This window comes from Hippocampus guttulatus, chromosome 1 (assembly GCF_054856545.1).
Source record: "Hippocampus guttulatus isolate MCC_2025c chromosome 1, RoL_Hgut_1.0, whole genome shotgun sequence".
In the NCBI taxonomy this organism is placed as follows: Eukaryota; Metazoa; Chordata; class Actinopteri; order Syngnathiformes; family Syngnathidae; genus Hippocampus; species Hippocampus guttulatus.
The window spans coordinates 19,044,005-19,051,986 of NC_141261.1; the positions used below are offsets into that span (position 1 = coordinate 19,044,005).

General features: G+C 43.1%; 1 pseudogene; it reads left to right on the forward strand.

Moving 5' to 3' along the window:
• The first annotated feature begins 215 nt into the window (after window positions 1-215).
• On the forward strand, window positions 216-2,695 carry LOC147210803 (fidgetin pseudogene; annotated as a pseudogene).
• The last annotated feature ends 5,287 nt before the right edge of the window (window positions 2,696-7,982 follow it).

Below are 7,982 nucleotides of genomic sequence, written 5' to 3' on the forward strand. Positions count from 1 at the left end.
AGCTGCCGGAAACTGAGGTGCCGACCGTACTACAGACTACCCATTTTTCAGCTATGTTGTATCCCAAGCTCGGTTTTTGGAGGAACACTCAGGTTCACTGCTAGCTTCACAGCCCACTTGGCAGAGAGGAAGTGTGGCATCTATGAATTGCAAGATGTTTGAAGGAGGAATCCTAATTGCGTTGACTGTACTTTCCCATCTTTTACACAGGGTTGAAGATGCAGTGGCATCCCGAGCAAAGCCAGTGGGCTGAACAGCATTTTGACATCTCCTCGACCACATGCTCCCCAGCCCACAAGGCAGAGCCATTCCGTGTAGTACCCGGCCACCTACAGTGCTCGGCCGCCTACCAGTACGCCTGGGCGAACGATGACATCTCGGCCCTCACCGCCTCCAACATGCTCAAGAAATATGCCGAGAAATATTCTGGCATCCTGGAGTTGCCCGTCTCCTATCCCGAAGCCCCCAGTGTCCCAGCGGGGTTGAGCGTTCGGAAGGGCGAATCGGAACCTTGGCAGGATGGTGTCTATCCCATGAGCTGCATACCTGAGGGAGTTCCTGTCCGCAAGGGAGGTGTTGCAGCAGCTTCTGAGGTGGTAACTGGTTTGTGTAGCTCTCCTGGTCTTGCCTCCAGCACTCTGAGTGAGCCCAGCTACTCCAGCAGCAGCTGTGAGAGTCACACTGCCACCACACTCCACTCATCCTCATTACCTTCTCAGGAATATGACGGCACTTACAGCGGTTCCTACTTGCACAGCAGTTACAATTCCCATTCTGTCCCTGCGCCCGCACATACTTCCCCATTGCACAGCTCCGGCCTCCTGCAACCACCTCCACCGCCATCTCACTCTACATTAGTCCCAGCATACAGCGGAGGCTCGCCAAACTTGTCTGGTTATAATTACACCCCTGCAGGATACCCTGCCCAGAGCTCAGTCGGACCTGGATACAGTCCTGGAGGAGTGCCCCGACCAACCTCTTACCTCCCTTCAGGCATTGCCGCACCAACACCCCTTCCCCCTTATCCATACCATAACCATAACTTGACCCCAATCGCCCCAAGCCCTCTAAACAGTTGCTCCTCCAACTTGCTGAAGAGGAAAGCCTTCTACGTGACGGGCCAGGGAGGTATTGACTCCTCTTATGCAAGCTTTGGCTATGACCAAAGTCGAAGCTCAAGCGAGAGCCCAATGTACAGAGTGGCAGACAGCAGCAGCACAAACAGGAACTGTGATAGTCCCATTGACAATGGTTTTAAGAGAGGTTCCGAGAAGCCGTCTCTATCGTTTAATCCACAAAAGCAGTCCACGCTGCCTTCGGAGGAACAACAGCAGCAGCAGCAAAGAAAGTATAGCAGCCGGGTAACTCCCAACCCACTATCTCCATCAGCCTACGTCTCTTCCTCACTCGGGGGTGCTCGCATGGTAGACTTTATATCCCCACCCGTCAGTGAGCAAAATGCTGAAGATCATCGTATCCATCACTCCCGCTCAGGTGCTCCCTGCTCACGCACTGCTGAAGAGCAACTAAAAACCTGTGACCCACACCTCTTGGGCATGGTAACCTCTGAAATAGTTCAGCTGGCCCCTCCCATGGACTGGAGTGACATTGCAGGTTTAGAACTGGCCAAAGCGACCCTGAAAGAGGAGGTTCTTTGGCCCATTCTACGCCCTGACATGTTCAGAAGCTTAGGAGCCACCCCGCATTGTGTGCTGCTGTTTGGCCCGAGAGGCAGTGGCCGGACGTTGCTAGGCCGCTGTCTGGCCATCCAGCTTGGGGCATCATTACTTCGGCTCAGTGGGTCTACTTTAGTCACCAAGTGGCAGACAGATGGGAAGGAAATTATCAGAGCGTCCTTCCTGGTCGCTCGCTGCCGTCAACCCTCCGTACTGTTCATTAGTGAGGTGGACATGCTGCTTTCGGCGCAACTCACTGAAGAAAGTCCCATTAACAGACTAAAGAGGGAGCTACTTTCCCAGCTGGACTTACTTCTAATGGGCTCGGGTGGAGATGGAAGACAACACGTGTTAGTGGTTTGCTCCACAAGCAGACCCCAAGACATCGATGAAGGGCTGCACAGCTACTTTGCTCGGCGGCTTTTTGTATCCCTGCCCGATAGTGCCGCCCGGCACCAGATTGTCAGCCAGCTCCTCACCCAATCCAAGCACAAATACTGCATGAGTGAGGAGGAGCTGGCACTGGTTGTCCAACGCACTGAAGGATTCTCGGGACTTGACCTGTCCAGACTTTGCCAGGAAACGCATGTGGGTCTGTTACACATATCCACACAACAGGGCGTGGAGATGCCCGGTATGATTCGGCCCCTAACCTACCAGGACTTTGAGAGGGTCTTTTGTCAATTTCGTACCAGTGTATCGCAAAAAGAAATGGATATGTACACTGAATGGAACAAAATGTTTGGATCCAGACAATGAAAGGACGTGCGCTGTGTCAAGAGGCCCCTTTTCTATACACAGACATGTTGTGCTGGAGGGGAACCCCCCCCCCCCCCCAACAATACACACTGGCATTGCAGGATTTGCCCACACGTTATATATGTGTGTATATATATGTACTAGGGGTGTAACGGTAGGCTACATGAATTTGATTGTGCATTTTTCAGTACAAAGCATTGGGTAAAAACGGGTACAGACATCATGATGCATAAACATCAGTGGAGTATGGAGGGGAAAAAACTAAAACATCATTGAAACAGCCTCTCCCGGGCACTTCACACTGAGCCAAGGCAATAAATGTCTTTGCAGATTTTCAAGCATAAATAAAGTCTAAACAGTCACCCGGCATCCCTGGTTTCTCGGTAGTCACTGAGGAAAATGATAAAATAAGGCCAATGTCAGATTTCACAACGTAGCCTGATTTTGAGTCCACAGCCGTGACGCAGACAAATGTGGTGTCTCGTAGTCGATTTTGAGTAGTCTTGACGTCTTAGTCTGTGTGCTGAGAATATTCTGGGTCTTGACCCCTCAAACCCAACAAAACTCAGGAAACCTACTGTCATCTCAAGCTCTCTCACCAAGATATACTCAAAGTATATCTGAACAGATTACACAATTAAATTTCACAACTCCAGGGTTAATAAATCCCAAAACACCTTGCCGTTCATCCATCTGTAGGTAGTCGGCCCCATGCCCAGACAGCAGGTGGCACAAGGTGCCCTAACTTGTAAGGCCAAGCTGACAACGATGTCCAATCAAGGAAAAGCTCTGTTGTTGTTGTTGTTAGTTTTTTTCTGCAAGGTAAATACTCCAAAAAAAAAACTGGTTTTGGAAAGTTTTCACCTCCAAAAAGATAGTCGACTCACTGACCTCATATGAAAATGTATTTTTTTTTTCTCAAATATAGTATCTGTGTTTGTGTAGACCTGTCCAAGGTGGGTTGCAAAGCAGTGGCAGGGGGGGCCTGGCAAGCTACACAAAATGTGACAATGAATGTACATCACTTGAGATTTTGTGGATTGATAAAATATACTGAATTTTTTTCCCTTTTTTGTCAATATCACATTTTAAAGTCCCTGTAAAGTGAAAAGAGATCTCCTACATTTGACACACCGCAGAGAATAGCTTTAACAACTTGCCAAATTTATATAATTAAAAAGATGGCCATATATATTAGATGAAGCTTCAAAACTGTGAAAATTCAAGTTGTTGCCTCCATTTTCGAAATGTGAATCCGACTTGCTCAATCGGATACCACTGCTAAAAAAAACAAACAAACAAAAAAAACAACAACCCAAAACTGCTAAAGTGTTTTTCTTACCTACACATCGTATGTGTTTGAGCTGTGAAAATATTTCCACTTAAAGCCTCCAGTGGCTGGAATACGTCACACGGGGTTGTCGCGGGGCTTTCTGTGCCATGACGAGAGCTAGCTTGCGAGCTAACGGGTGCTCCTCTCAGACAGTGCACGGGGAGCACTCTTGTCTGTGGCCTCACCTCCTTTCTTGTTGGAAATTAAATACGACATTGAGGTGTTGTGTAAAATTGGGGCATCTAAAAAAGTTGCGTTTTTGAGGTGTAGGCATAGTTAGCTATAGCTTACTACACGATGTAGCAATAGAAATGGGACTTGGAGTATTTTAAAAAGTAACTCACAATTGCACTATTGATGTGAAAGAAGGCCCCCTTTTTTTAATAGTGGGGTGATGCTAGGGTGACCCTGAAGTGTGTCACACGGCGCTGTTTTAACCACGATATCATTCCCCAAAAAATCAGCAAAACTGAAACTGTTCAAAGATTTTCGGGCTACTGTAGATATCCGCAAGCGACTAAGAGTAAAAAACAGCTTTCAGTATGTTTTCAGTAATTATCTTCAAACATGCGTAATGGATTATACATTGTATAATGTATTAAACAAATTCCAGTGTCTTTAATTTCTTAAAATTCTAAACCGTGTATCCCATTTGTGTTGTTTACATTCAATCAAAGTATATGTGACATCTAGATTACATGACATGAAAGCAAAGAGTGGAGCTTTTTTGGTTTTTTTGTCCATTATGTTGTATATTTTGGGAGAAATTGTCATCTTGCTGCACTGTCGATGTCTTCAATCATTTCATTGCCAGCAGTTATTGCGTTTTATTTCAACCTCTGTTGTTAAATATTTACATTAAAAAAAATCACATCGTATTACGGTATGCGATAGATTTGATGGCCAGGAAAGACAATAAGGGGCAGTGCCGTGATCCATAAGAGCGGAATAAAGAAACAAAATCCCAGAATTCTTCTGCAAGGGGAATGGTTCAAACAAACAAACAAAAACTGCCAACTTTCTTTCTACCTCAATGCTATGGAAACCCTCATGGTGTTTACGTTACACGGTGTTTCTTTTGAAATGTGAGGGCTGGCAGATTTAGGATGAAATGCATTGAGAAGTAAAAAAAAAAAAAAGTGATGATAAATGGTATGAATAGTACCACCATGTCATTTGGTACAGTCTTCCTCAGATGACTGTACTTTTAACTTCTCATCCGAGTAGCCAATTCGCATTGAACTGATGATTGCACAGCGACATACTGGTACAAACAGTTGTATGTATAATCAACACAATCATTTGTGGGCTACTTCGTAATGTGTACATACCTGAGCACTTTTTTTTTTTTTGGTTCACTTTTTTGTTTTTTGAGTGTGTTCAATTTTCTGGTATTTTCACAACACACTAGCTTAACTTTTAACCAGTGTGTGTCGTGTTTGTTGTCCTGTAAATACATGCAAATCCAAATGTGCACTTATGAGTTTTCTCATACTGCCCTTCTTGTTGCCACTCAATGTATTTTAATATAATCAAAGGCAGCAAATGTCATTAAAAGACAGCTGATCTTGCGAGTTAACCTTGTATGCTGTTGTACAGTATTTTATTGCCTTGTCATCCACGTCATTCAAAATCTTAGACTAAAATCCAGTTGAAGAGCTGTGTTTGTATCCGTACATGAAATCTCAACGTGGGTATCTATGGTTTTGAGGAGGTTGTCATTTTTAGCAAAAATGATCGGCAGCTGTAAAAGGTGTAATTTTTTTGCAGAGATGCATACTGCAGTTTTACCGAACCAAAGCCTTCAAGTGTAAACAATGCGAAATGTGTGTAATCCCAATCACTTGTAATAAACACATTTGCCAAGCACAGTGTACTTACAGTATGCTTTCATCCGAGAAATGCAACTTCACATTACGAGTGATGTAGCATTACCTACACTGTATGCCTTTTGGACGGGCGTGGCACATCACTATTTCTCCCATGTAGATATAAGTCAGGAGGTTAAAATAACAAATGACAATTTTTGGAACACTATCAATCAAAAAAAAACAAAAAACGACGCCTGTCCCTTGTAAATACCAAATTTGCGTTGCACTTTGCAATGAATGTCATTCGATTTTACGTGCCTAATGTGAATGTCTTTCGCCACATAGACGGTAGCTTCTTGTTGAAGGTAAGAAAAACAATTGATAAATTTAAAAAATATATACAAATACCAAAATGGATACAGGGGGTGTAATGTTTGAGATAGCTCAGTATTCCTTTTTGGTGCTTTGATAAATAGATGATGAGAAAACCAGGAAAAGAGAAGTGCCTCTATTCTTTGCAGTACGTAATGGGCACGATTTTTGAATTTGAAATGTCAGACGACGTCATCCAAAATGCCAGCGTTAGAGATCAAAGAGCAGCTTTCCAGCGGACCTTCTTCGCACTCCACCTGGCATGTTTACTGGTAGGTTTTTTTTTTTTTTTTTTAGTCCTCACTCTTATATCGTCAAATTTGTCAAAAGCAACACATCTCCTGATTGCACAGCGATGTCATCATTTGTTACTACTAATTAAAATATTTGGATTACTCCTAAGACCAGTAATGGGGGTGCCCGTGTCAAGGTTGCCAATCAGTGCTAAGACTACATACTCCATGCGTAAATTGCAATGCTAATTGGTTGGTAAAGAAAATATATTGTCATCAAATTAAACACATTTAAAAAGATAACCTTGGATATCTTTTTTTTTTTTTGGTCAAATAACTTGCTGTGTTGCATTGCTTTAAGTAACGTGCTTCATTACAGCTGAATCATTGAAAAAATGTGAAAAGTTATAAAGGATCACAAGGATTAGCTTGATGATAGAATTCCTGCCGAGTCGTGGAGTTCATTTTTGTGTCATATTTGGGTGTTTCTGTATGATGCGCTTTGCTGTCGTGTAGTCCAGTCACCAGGCTCCGAATCTTTGGCCAGCCTAGCTAGCTGGTCATGTCATGGGTGGAGAAATTTGGTGTGGCCAGACACACCAAAAGTATTCAGAAATAGACTGACAAAACCATTTATGGTGCTTGTTTTTTTTAAATTTCACCCTTGTTGGTAGACTGGCTCTTCAGAGGCCAAACTATTTTTATAAAAGGAATTAAAAAGTTAATTTTGCAAAACATGACCCCTACAATTGTCTTCCTTTCTATTCCGACCAGTAATTCAAAAAAAAAAAAAAAAAGTCATGAAATGACTAGCTTTGTTGGTAGCCATGGTTCCACCTGTGCTTGATTGCATTCTTTCTTTTTGGATTTAGTCTCTGTGCTCCCAAGTGAATGTGCCAGTTCATCTTCGTCACATTGGTAAGCACACCAACCCAAATCATTTGTATTTCTCCCACCCGATTTCTTTGACTTTTTATCAGGCTTGTCTGAGCTACTTGAAAGTGATACTTATATTACAGTACACTTAACAGATTTTTTTATTTTTAGTTAGCGTTCAAAATTTGATGTTTTATTTCAAGAAATCATTTTACTTTATAATGATCCACTTGGATTATCCAACACTCGATAGACTGTCTGTCATCTTGGTCATATGTCCAGAAAAGCTCACGATAACTTGTTTTCCCCAAAATAAAAAAATAGCACACAGTAATATTAAACATTTATACCGGTAACTAAAAAAAGGAACTAATAATTAAATCATGTAGAGCTTCCAACCAAGACCGTGTGTGTACTTGTTAGTTACTTGATGGTGATGTTTCTGCACTGAACGCACTTCAAATGTGCGTCCCTGCCTCTCTGTGTCAGGTCTCCCACTAAGGTAGGCAGCGATTCCTTTCTTACAAATGCAAACTTGTCTTGTATCTCTACAAAGTCGTTTATTTTTCGGTTTCGTTCATGTTGGGGTCCATTATGGCTGTTGCTCATAATCGCGCACGTCATCATTCAACACAGTAATGACTCGATCATGGGAGGTTGAAAAGTAGATATTTGTCTTGGAAGGTAGATCTCGTCTGAGTCGTGTTCTTGAGTCCTTCTGTTGTGAGCCTGAGAGTTTCCTTCCTATTTTCTTTCCAGCCATCCCTCCTTTGCCACCTGCCTCTGCTTCCTTTTTATTTCATTCCTTATTTCCTTGTTTTCTTCTATCCCCTTTCGTTAACTGTGACAAAACGGTTGAGGATGCACTAATTGGCTGCGGCATCTTCCCACCAGTCTGCTCATTTTGCGCCAATGCAACCGG